This window comes from Equus asinus, chromosome 10 (genome assembly GCF_041296235.1).
Source record: "Equus asinus isolate D_3611 breed Donkey chromosome 10, EquAss-T2T_v2, whole genome shotgun sequence".
Classification (NCBI taxonomy): Eukaryota; Metazoa; Chordata; class Mammalia; order Perissodactyla; family Equidae; genus Equus; species Equus asinus.
This window is the reverse complement of record NC_091799.1, coordinates 15,166,369-15,178,264: the sequence shown is the minus strand read 5'-3', so window position 1 is coordinate 15,178,264 and position 11,896 is coordinate 15,166,369. Positions and strand designations below refer to the sequence as shown.

Here is an 11,896-nt window from a genome sequence, read left to right as displayed (position 1 = left end):
AAGGTCAAGGGCTAGACACTCATTTCTCCATTCAGTAAGCCAATGAATATTTATTGAGCGCCTATTGAGCGCCTACTGAGTGCCAGGTACTGTACTCAGTGCTAACCCTAACCCTAACCTTAGTTAGTGAGGCCGAAGTGGGTTAACTTTCCTCCCAGGTCTAGCTGTGTGGCTTGGGCAAGTTACTTAACCTCTGAGTCTCCATTTTCTCACCGTGAATTGGAACAATAATGTCTGTCCTAGGGCTGGGATTACATGAGACAAACTGGTCCAAGCCACTTGACACGGTGCATGGGCTGTGGCTGATGTTTACTGTGAGGAATGGACGAGGACAAGCGTCAGAGAGGGAAGCCCGATGATTTGGATTCCACGCTCCAGCTACATTTCTCTTTGTCTTTGCTTTTTCAAATTGTTTGTTTTTCTAATTGCCAACGTATCTAGAATAAAAAGCAAGAATCCTCCTTTGCTCTCCTCACCTCAAACCGACCTCAGACCCAGAGGTAACCAAGAGCGGAGTGCATTCTCCCAGGGCTTTTGTTTTGCATTCACACAAATACACACTCACTCTCACACACACAGACGCACACTCAAGAGCACTGGTTGATTACTTTTTATTTGACAAAAATGGGATAAACTATCTATATTATGCAACAACCTGCTTTTGAATTAACAATGTATTATTTCTGTTTCCTTTCCATGAACATATCACATACATATTTTAACAAAATCCGAGCTCACGGTCTGTCAGGAGGCGCTGCAGTTCTGAAGGGGGAAGGGGCGGAGATCCGGGCTCTCGCCCCCTCCCTTCCTAACCCTCCCTCCCTCTGGGCCTCACCGCCCCTGGTCCTGGCCCCCTCTATCCCAGCCCCCCTTCTTCCGGACTACTCTTTTCCGGCCTCGCCCCACCCCCTGCCCTGGGTTCCTCCCTTTCCCAGCCCCCTCCTCACGGCCCCTCTCCTCCTCTCCCCGGGCCCCCTTCCCGGAGCCCCCTCCACACCTACTCCCAGTTCCCCGGCTCCTCCTCCGGGCCCTTTCTCCTTCTCAGGGCCCCTCCCCCGAGCCCCTCCCCCTTCCCAGCCCCCTCCTCGCCTAGACTCTCCCATTCTAGTCCCCCGCCTCTCCCTGGCCCCTCCCTCTCCCCGGAACCCCAGCCCCCCTCTCTCGCACCCCTTCCCCCCTTCTCCGCGGCCCCTCCCCCTCCCCGGGACCCCAGCCCCCCTCTCTCGCACCCCTTCCCCCTCTTCTCCGCGGCCCCTCCCCCTCCCGGGGACCCCGGCCCCTCCTCGTACCCCTCCCCGGGCCCCCGGCGCCCCTGTCTCGCCCCTCCCCCTCCCCGGGCCCCCGGCGCCCCTCTCTCGGCCCGGGAGGCACGGCAGGGGGCGCTGCGCGGGCCGAGGCGCGGCTGCGGGCGGCGGCGGCGGCGGCGCGAGGAGGAGGCCGGAGGAGGCGGGGGCGGCGGCAGGCGGGGGGCGGGGAGCCGCGCGCGCGAGGGAGGCGAGCGGCGAGACACAGGCTCCGAGGCTCCAGCGAGCGAGCGACGAGCGAGCCCAGGAGGGAAAGAGGGAGGGAGGGAGCGAGCGAGCGAGCGAGCGAGCGAGCACCGCGCCGCCGCCGCGCAATCCGCCGCCATCCCGCCGCCTCCGCGCCCGACCGCCGCCCGACCGCCATCGCCCGGCCCAGTCGCGCCCGCGGAACCAGACCAGGTGGGCCGGGGCGCGGGGCGGCGCGGGGCCGGGCGCGGGGCGGCGCGGCGCTAAGATGGAGGCGGCGCGGTCGGGCCGGCTTTGTCTCGGCGGCGGCTGACTGACAGCGGCGAGCCCGGGCCCGGCCGACCTTTGTCCGCGAGCGCCGGCCTCGGCCCGCCCCGCCCGCCGCCGTTGGGCCGCCCGCCCTGGCGAGGGCTGCAGGGCCGGGCGCGGCGGCCTGCGCGGCGGGCGGAGGGCGGCCCCGGCCCGCTCGCCATTGTTGTGGCGGCGCCGCGAGGCCTGGGCTCGGGCGGGCGGGCGCGCGGGCAGCGGGGTCGGGCGGGCCTGGGCGCCGCGCGGCCGGGGCCCGGCAATGGGCTGGGGGGCGGCGGGCCCGAGGCCGGGGAGCCGCCTTCCTCCCCGGGCCGGTGTCCCGCCCGCCCCCACCTTGCATGCTTGACACCCGCCGCCCCGAGGGGCATCCCGGGGCCGGGCGACCCTCCGGGCCGGAGGCTGGCGGTGGCCGTCGCAGCGGCGTTTCGGGGCGCGGGGCGGGCAGGTCCCCCCGAGTGTCGCGGAAGTTGGCGGTCAGGGGCTGGTGGCCTGTGTGCAGGGGGCGGGGGCACAGCCGCCCGAGACGATCGCGGGCTGAGTGCTCGGAGCGGAGGATTATTTTCAAAATCCTTAAGGCCCTGTTGCTGAACATGTTTAGTAATAAACAGGATGTCGCTACTCAGGGCCTGCCAGATGGGGTTTTTTTTCCTTCCTTGGTTTTTCTTTCTTCCCCCTCCTTTCTAAGTAAGAAACACAGCACTGTTGAAATCGGGGGCCTCTGAAGAGCGGATTTGCCTATGTAAAATTGGAAGGTGCTTTTTTTTCTTTTCTTCCTCTTTCTAAATATCGTGGGAAGTCCGAGCCCACCTTTAGGCAAGACGAGGAGGTGTTTTTCGAGAGAATGGTTAGCTTGAAGGAAGTGGGAGAAGGGGGGCGGGGAGGCTCTCCAGAGTGTGTCATTTGCTAAATGGCTGCCTGGGAGAAACCTTTAGAAGCCTTTGGTTTTACAGGATTGTTAAACTGTCCCTGAGATTTTTGTTTGTTTGTTTTCTTTAAGGTTTTGTGTGCGTTTTATATGGCTTTATACATTATCACCCCGTTTGGTGTTTGTAACCATCTGTTTGAAGTCTTAGCATGGTTTCCCCAGATCCAGCTGCAGCAAAAAGCTGCATGTCTGTGCACAGCACTGTGGTGTAAGGTGGGACCGGGGAGGCCCAGGCTTTGGGGTGCAAATCGTCTTGGAGTTCTGGGAGCCTTCGTTGGCACAAATAGGGACATTGCATCCTCCACCTTGTAGGGAAGACGGTGAAGGACGTAGTGGAGGCACGCAGTTGGTGCTCAGTGGTGGTTTCTACTACGGCTGTTTGTGTAACTGCCAGCAAGTCCTAGGATGGAAGTTAGCCACTTGTGGTGCCACCCATAGGACTGAGCCATCCTGCGATGCCACAGGTTCTAGGCTGAGGCGTGGATGGGGAGAAGGAATTCAAAGCACAAAACGTCACTGAGCGCTTGCTTATTCGGTGCTGGGCCTCTGTGGGGAAGCAAGGATGGGAGAGAGGAGCATTTGGAGCCCTCGAGAACTAAACAGATCTGCGTTGTGTGGGAATAGGTCTCTGTCCTTGCATCTGGGGTGCCTGCCCCTTCCGAGGCTGTTCTGCTCAGTTTAAGGCAGAGCTAGAACAGTACAAGATACTCAGGACAACCAGCAGAGGCCCAGGGCGGCCTGCCTTTTGAGGATAACTGCTTTCTTTTGGGACTGGTAAATAATCATTTGGGGAGCCTCTGCTTGTTCAGGCAAGTGTGTCTCTTGGAGCCTGGAATCTGGTCCTCATTGGGTTACCTTACGCAAGTCTTTGAGCCTCAGCTCCTGCATCTGTAAAATGGGAATAATTATGCCTTGCCTTGGGTATCTGTTGGGGCTCTTGGGAGCTCTACATACTATTTGTAGCAAAGTGCTTCCATCCATAGGAGAGTGATGAAAATGTGTGTTGGTTTTGTTGATTGCTTAGTTTTCTTTTCTCCTAATTCCTGATCTTTTTTCAACGACCTAATTTCTGGTTGTTGGGACTGTGACCTCCCCACCCCAGATTCTATCCCCAGCTAATGTTCTGATATGACGACTACCACTCAGTTGCCTGGAAGCACCAGAGTGGCTTAGAAGAGCTAGGCTGCTCAGCCAGGCCGGGGCGTCTGCTGTTTACTGGAGGCCATAGGAAAGACTGAGGCTAAGGGTCGGGGGGCTGAGCCCAGGCTGGCCACAGGTGAGGGCTGAGACCCCGGTTACCTGTGGGCTAAACCTGGAGCTTGTTTGTAAACGGGCCGGAGCCCTCTGCTTGGACCTACAGTGGTTCTGCAGGCTGGCGGGGGAGGGGATATGTGTTTTGGTTCATTTTGCTGTTCCCACAACCATCTTGGTTTTGCTTTGTTCTGTTCTGTTTTTTTAAAACCTCCTTGGAGGTTCCAGGCCTGGCTGTGGGACTGAGACATCTTAGCGGGGGCACGTCATCCTTTCAGTTTTCCCCGCTTCCCGCATCTTGCCCATCCTTTCTATTGGATTTCCTTCCGGCTCAGTCTGGCTCTGGACTGTTTGTTGGTTAGGGAGGGTGATGACTCGGCTGCCCCTCTCGCCAGGCTTTTTGATTACCTGTGAATTCCAGTTATCTCGGGGCTGATTGCATGGTCCAGGGGCCTTGTCTTAGCCTGTTGTGGGGGCCTCTCCAGTCTCCTCAGAGCCCAAATGGGTACAAAGAGAGCCTGGGGAAGGAAGAGCCAGAAAACCTCGGGAGAGTGGAATTTCAGGAATGGCAAGTCAAAACTAGTTCAGCGTGGTCTAGTTGCCTGGGGCCTGGCCAAGGGATTTTTGTTATGCCTTTTGGTTGGCCCACTCACCATCCCCCACCCTCTTGTAAATTTCTGTTCCCTTTTTTTTCCTGAAGGGTTATTTTATTGTACTTTCAAGATTTTTTTTTGCCTTGCACAAAGTACTGACTCATGTTGCTAATGTCTGTGTGCTGGTTCTATGCCTCGTTATTCTACCATTTAAGATTGATCATTTCTGTGTTGGTTTCTATTTCAAACCAGAATAGGCCAGGTGGGCCAGTGCATGTATTTCTGAATTTGATAAGGAGGCGTCTCTACTATCAAATGTATGTATCTTGTTATAGGCAGGCAGGTGTTAAACAGAGCCTGTCTACACTCAGTTTTAAAGCAGTGCCTTCCCCTTGAAAAATGACGTTTCCGGCAGAGATCTGTTGGGCATTGTGCTCTCATGTTTTAGTCAGGGCTAACTGGACTGGCTTCTTCTCAAATCCTAGCTTGAGTTCTTAAGACTTTTTCGGGGGCTTGTATAGCTCGAGGAAGCTTAGGTCTGTCATTTGGACAAAGAGAGAAAGGCATTGCCTGTGGTGCTGGAGATAAGAGAGAGAGATGAGAGATGGTGAGCTTTCTGGTGAAACAGAATTGTTGATGACAAGCTTTTAGGTTTAAAAGGTGCCGCTTGGACTGGGCTCCCTCGCCTCGGAGCCTGGAGACCTGGGCCTTACTTTCAGTGATATCACTGTTTCTGTCTGTGAGTGGCACAAGGGACATCTCTACACCAGGACAGAGGCTTGTCTTAGTACGTTGAGCCAGAAGTCTTGGTGGAGTGTTGTTCTTAGCTGTGCTTGTTGATTTTTTTCGTGTGACCTGAGCTGAGGGCTGGCTTGCTTCTGAAAGATGCCAGCAGCCGCGTTGGTTTGTAAAGCTCTTCAGGCAGCAGGAGGTGTCTGTGGGCAAAATGAAGTCTATCTTGGGTTGCTGGCCGTCCTTCACATTCTCTCCTAGACTACTTCCTTCCGCTCCCACCTCTGCAGCTGGTTTTGTAGCTCTGCTCTGTATCCTTTCTTCCTCCTTTCGGAGAAGCCATCTTCAGCCTTTTCCTCTTGTGGTGTTGCAAAAGCAGTATTTATTACTTCTAAAAGTCACTGTCACGCAACACATACTCCTTGAGTGTCTGCTGTTTGTCAGGTATTGTGCAAGGCCCTTCATGTAAGTTTTCCTCATTCGTAACAGTAACATTTTCACTGAAAAAAAATTAGAAAATACTGAAAAGAGTGAAGATGAATATAAAAATACAAATCACCTGTAACCTCACCATCAAGAAGTAACTACGGTAAAGACCGATATAGTTCTTTCTTTTGATTATGTGTTTATTCAAAATTAGAAAACTACTGGGCTGGCCCCGTGGTCGAGTGGTTAAGTTCGCGCGCTCCGCTGCAGGCGGCCCAGTGTTTCGTTGGTTTGAATCCTGGGCGCGGACATGGCACTGCTCATCAAACCACGCTGAGGCAGCGTCCCACATGCTACAACTAGAAGGACCCACAACGAAGAATATACAACTATGTACTGGGGGCTTTGGGGTGAAAAAGGAAAAGATAAAATCTTTAAAAAAAAAATTAGAAAAATACTGTATGCACTATTCAGTTTATAGTTCCTCTTAATGTTATAGTGTATTTCCCTAAGTGATTGAAAACTTGATTTTTTAGTAATCACATAATTGCTGTTATATGGATATGCCATAGTTTGTTTAATCCTTTCTTATTAGACATTTAGATTGTTGTTACCCATTTTTCTTTCTTATAAACAGAACTTTAGGGAGCCTCTTGCATGTCCGTCTTGGTCCACATTGCTGATTATTTCCCATCAGCGGAATTTCCAGGTCGGAGTGCAGGCTCCTCCTGTTCTCTTCAGCACCCTTCAGCCCTTGTTTCTTTCGTCTCCAGCCTTGAGCACAAGGTGACTTCCTTCATGGACCCCTAAGTTCTGGGTGTCTCAGTCCTGGCTAAGCCCTTTGATGAGTGGGGCTTGGAGTCGTACTCCTTTTACAGGTTTGAGTCTGGACAAGTGTCTTGACTTAAACATTTCTTGTTCTGCGGACACAGATGTGGATGCCCCACGGCGTTCCTCAGGAGCTCATGGTCCAGTGGGGAGCAGGTAGGCATCTCCTTCAGGAGCCCTGCAACCTCACTTCATCACCACCCGCCCATGATTCTTTCCTAGCTGCTGTTGCTTTTCTTTATAGCTCTTTCGACAACTTTAAATACAGTTTTTTAAAACAATTGTTTTATTGTGGTAAAATATACATAAGAAGATTTACTATTTTAACCATTTTTTTTTTTTAAAGATTTTATTTTTTTCCTTTTTCTCCCCAAAGCCCCCGGGTACATAGCTGTGTATTCTTAGTTGTGGGTCCTTCCAGGTGTGGCATGTGGGACGCCACCTCAGCGTGGTTTGATGAGCAGTGCCATGTCCGCACCCAGGACTCGAACCGACAAAACCCTGGGCCGCCTGCAGCAGAGCGTGCGAACTTAACCACTCAGCCACGGGGCCGGCCCTATTTTAACCATTTTCAAGTATGCTGTTCAGTCGTGTTAAGTACATTCACAGTGTTGTGCACCCACCATCCATCTCCAGAACTTTATCATCTTCCCAAATTGAAACTCTGCACCCGCCAAAAAGAGTCCCCCATTCCCCCTGCCCCAGCCTTGGCACTCACCGTTCCACTTTCTTTTCTTTTTTTTTTTCCTCTCCCCAAATCCCCCAAGTACATAGTTACATGTCCTAGCTGTGGGTCCTTCTGGTTGCGCCATGTGGGACTCCACCTCAGCGTGGCCTGATGCTCGGTGCTAGGTCCACACCCATGATCCGAACCAGTGAAACCCTGGGCCGCCAAAGCGGAGCGTGGGAACTTAACCTCTCGGCCATGGGGCCGGCTCCTCCACTTGCTGTCTTTAAGATTGACTACTCTAGGGACCTCATGTGAGTGGAGTCATCCAGTATATGTCTTTGTGTCTGGCTTATTTCACTTAGCATAATCTTTTCAAGGTTCATCCATGTTGGAGCATGTGTCAGAATTCTGTTCCTTTTTAAGGTTGAATAGTATTTCATTACACATACACACAGACATCACAGTTTGTTTATCCCTTCATCTGTCTGTGGGCAACCACCGAGACATACAGTTTTATTTTCATTTATTGAGTGGTCCTTTTCCCCCAGTGGAGTGAGAGAGTATGCTGTGAAGCAGAATGCTATTGCTTCCTCTTCCTTCACTGCTCTGTGTCTGACAGAGAGGGTGCTCCAGCAATGTGTGTAGGGTGAATGATGGAGCTGCATAGGAGGGTCTCGTGGGAGCCCACCGAGAGGCAGGCCTAGCTCAGCCTGGGTGTGGGGCCGTCAGGAAAGGCCTTCTGGAAAATGTGGCAGACTTGAAATAAGCACCTTTTGAAAATAGTGTGCCAGCCCTGCAGTATTAGAAATACGTTTCTAATTTAGGATCAGAAATGTGTGGGCCACAGAGAGCTTGTGGGTCAGCTCGCTTTCCAGGGCGCCCCAACCCTTTGGATGTCAACGTGATGCAGGTGCTCCCGTGTGGCCAGTGGCCAGCCCAGGGGAGGGCAGGTAGGACCTTGGCTCTGAGAATTCCAGGTTGACTCCCCCAGCATACTTCTGGATCATCTCTTTGTGTGGAGTGATGGGGTGGGTCGCTGCAGGACCCGCTGGGAAAAGGAGGTCGTCTCCAGTACTCCTTCCATGGTCCTTTGTGTCTCCCAGAGCTTTTTCGGGCAGGTGGTGTTTACATACAGTTCAGAGCTTAAAGAACCGCTCTGTTCCAGGCGCTACAGAAAACACGAGCCTGCCCGGGAGGGGCCCCGCCGCTGCCGCCTGGCCGACCTGTCCGGGGACTGAATGGGCTGAGTGTTCGGAAGCACTTGGGGAGAGTGGAACGTTGTCCTGAAGCATAAAGTGGAATTTTTTTTTTTTGATATAAAATTAATTACAAAAGTATTCATACTCGTAAAGAAAAAAAAAAGAAAAAGCAAGCATACAAAGAAAAATGAAAGCTTTTCCTTCCAGCTTCCCAGGCAGTATCCACTGCCTATAGTTTGTTTACCCTTCTAGACTCTCAGTGCACGTGTAAATATGGCCCTTTGTAGGCAGGTTTTTAAACATTTTCCTTCTCCCAATGCCCCCTGGCACACAGTTGCGCACCTTGAGTTGTGGGTCCTTCCAGCTGTGGCATGTGGGACACCCCTCAGCGTGGCCTGAGCGGCGCCACGTCCGCACCCAGGATCCGAACCAGTGAAACCCCAGGCGGAAGAGGCAGAGAGCGCGAACCCAACCACTCGGCCACAGGGCCGGCCCTGTAGGCGGGTTTTTAAAAAACAAAAATGGAATTATGCTAGTCTTTCTTATAGGCAACTTGCATTTTTGAATATTTATCATGAGCATTTTTCCATATTAATATATATATAGATCTGCCACATTTTTAATGTTTTAAAAATTATTAGGTTTAAGAAAAATATAGAGGTGCCTGAAAAAGAAAACAAAAATAGCTCACAATCCCATGGCCCAGATATTCCCAGTTGAAATTTTTAAGAAAGTAGTTAGAAAATTCAAGCTGTGTTGAAAGGTCTAAGGGCTCTTCCCCTGTGTCTCTGAAAGGAAACCAGTATGAGAAGTTTCTTGTGATTCCTTCCAGAAAAAAATTATGCACATTATTGCACATGCGTGTTTATAGTCTTCCTAAAGCATGCTGCCCTCTTCACGTAATGAAATGTCATGGTGTGCTTTGCGACAGCCCGTACGGACAGATTACGTCATCTGTTTTAGCGACTGCAGAGAATGCCTTATGGATATACTTGATTTAACCTGTTGCGTATTGGTGGATGTTTGGGCTATTTCTAATTTTTGGATATCACAAAGTTTTGGTAATATTCTGCCGAATTTCTCTTCAGAAACCTTAGATAGTTTGTATATAATAGCGTGTGAGAGTATGTTTCTGTAGGGGAGACTCTTGCTGAATAGCCCATTAAAGATTGTTTTGGTAAGAATTCTGCTAAATTCCTCTTCAAAAAACTTTGTGTCAATTTATATACACTAGTGTATGAGAGCGGGTGTTTCTGAACTGTGGGTTTTTCTGGATGAATAGCCTTCTGGGGTCATTTGGGTGTGCGCATTTCCCAAATCAAGAGCAGTGATTGTTGCAGGCTTCCCACAGTCAGTGTAGGATTTTGGTTTGGATCAATGTGGCCAAGCATATCAGAAACAGCGTTCTCTGGTCTTCCAGTGCAGAAGTGGCTGGAAGGAGTAGCCCTGGGCGTCTCAATAGTGAGGCCAAGTGGGGTTTGTAGACAAAGGCACAGGTCGCCAGGCCTAAGTTTGATTTTCAGTATCAGCTGAAATGATGGTACTTGGCATAGATGTTTTCTTCCGGCCTTCGTACATGAGAGCCTGGCAGAGAAAATTCACAGACCTCCTCCATTTGGAGTTCTCCCGTAGGCCCTCTGGAGATTTCTGAGGCTCACATTTCGTGGCTCTTGGTGGTTTTGTTGCTATTAATATTTCTGACTGTGCGGAATTTATTTGAAGGCCAGTCCTGTGTTACGTCTCCTGATAATGGCTGTTGTGCAGATCTGCTCAGTCCCCTCCTCAAACGCTTGGCCTGTGGGCCCTGACTTCCCCCACCTGGTTATTCTAGATCACACCTAGTTGGGGGGGGCGCAACTGCACAGATGAAGCGCCTGGAAATGCCTGGGTGGTGTTTCATCAGGCGGGCTTGGGAAGGATGTGTGCTCCAGCGAGGTAGGTTCCCAGAGGAGATGCCGTTGGGGATGACACGGCTCTGGCCCTTGTGGCTTGTTATTGTGAGTTTGAACCTAGAGAAAATTCACTGGGAGAGTTGAGAGTGCCTTGCCCCCTCCTCTGCTCCTTTCCTGATGGAGAGTAGCCCCTGACTTTGAGGTCAGCTGCCTTCAAATCCAGGTTCTACCACTTGCATGCTGGGTGGTTAAAATTATTTAATCTTTTGGAGTCTCCATTCTCATTGTCTGCAAAATGTGATAGTAACACCTTCCTCCTAGAATTGAGGGGAGGATTCAGTGGGTCCTACCCTGAAGTGTTTGTAAGGTACCTGGCACAAGGCAAGCAGGCTCTCAGTAAACAGTAGCTAATAATGCTTCCTGGGTTCAGCACCAGCTGAGAGCCTAGGGGTTTGGAGGAGGCAGGCTTATACGCTAGGGGCTCATTTGTTTACTAGATGTTGGTGTTTCTAATTGTGTGCTAAGCCCTGTGCTACCTGCTGAAGATTTAGACCCAAATCACATAGCCCTGTCCTCACCTCCAGGAGCTCAGACACCTCCACCCAGGGTCTCCCCGTGGGGCAGGTGCATTGGAGCCCTTTCTGCCTAACAAGAGCATTTGATCACTGGCTGCTGCCCTATGCTGAGTCCATTCTGTCTGTTCTTGGAACGTTTTAGGTAAACGTCTGGGGACGAATCAAGATAGGTATGTTAAGGCAGTTCGTGGGTTCTGGGTACCGGGGAGGCTCTTCAACGAGGCGGACCGCTGTCCTGATTTGGTGTCAGGCAGACAGGAGTGTTTATTTCCACCACTTAAACCTACCTTGAGCAAGTCTCATTTGTTTGCCCCTTTGAGCCTGTTTCCTTGCCTGCCGAATGGAGATGGAGGTTTATGCGAGCTGTCTCATAGTGTCATGGTGACGATGGCACCTAGTCAGCTCAGAAACAGTGTGAGGTGTTGCTTCTGCATTGCTTAGTTTACCAAGACCTTAAAAACAGCGGAACGGTAACAATACAGGCTGGTTTCAAAAACCCAAACACTCCGGAGGCGCACAAAATAGAAAATAAAAGTCATTCCTTCCTGCCCACTGTCCCTTTTTCATATCAAGAGGTGGGTGCTGTCTTGAAATGATTTTGTCTTCCACTAATGGGAATGTTTTAACGACATGCGCGTTCTAAACCTCAAGTGACCCCCGGAAGCAGGAGATAGGAATGTTTTAGGTGTACCTTAATAGAAATAAAGTTAAGTAAAAGACATTTTATATATGATTCCCAAGCACTATCACTTTGGTCCCTTCCTGTCCTCTTAAGAAAAAAAAAAAGGCCATTGTAATTCTTTGCCCACCCTGGACAAATCATAATGTCCTGTTGGTGATACTTAGTGGTGGCAAAGAGTGGATTTAGTTACAGGGCCTGCTCTCCAAAGATCTGAAAGCTGTAGGATTTGGTTGTGACATGGGAGTTGAGGTATGGTCAAGGTGGGCCGTGTGCTCTCTGATGTGAGCTTGTTAGGGTAAAGAGGCAGCACCGTCTGTGATAGTT

At 51.3% G+C, this 11,896-nt stretch overlaps 1 protein-coding gene across 17 annotated transcripts in view; it reads left to right on the top strand.

The window, feature by feature from the left end:
- Positions 1-1,448: 1,448 nt before the first annotated feature.
- PRRC2B (proline rich coiled-coil 2B) overlaps positions 1,449-11,896 on the top strand; it is a 90,664-nt gene continuing 80,216 nt past the window's right edge. For 14 of the 17 annotated variants that reach the window (XR_006533078.2, XM_044778531.2, XM_044778530.2 and 11 more), the window contains exon 1: positions 1,449-1,703. The gene's annotated coding sequence lies outside the window, so the exon portion shown is untranslated. Of the gene's footprint in view, positions 1,704-2,439; positions 2,552-11,896 lie in introns of those variants that run through there. The other 3 variants (XM_070518495.1, XM_070518503.1, XM_070518496.1) reach the window with 3 other exon arrangements.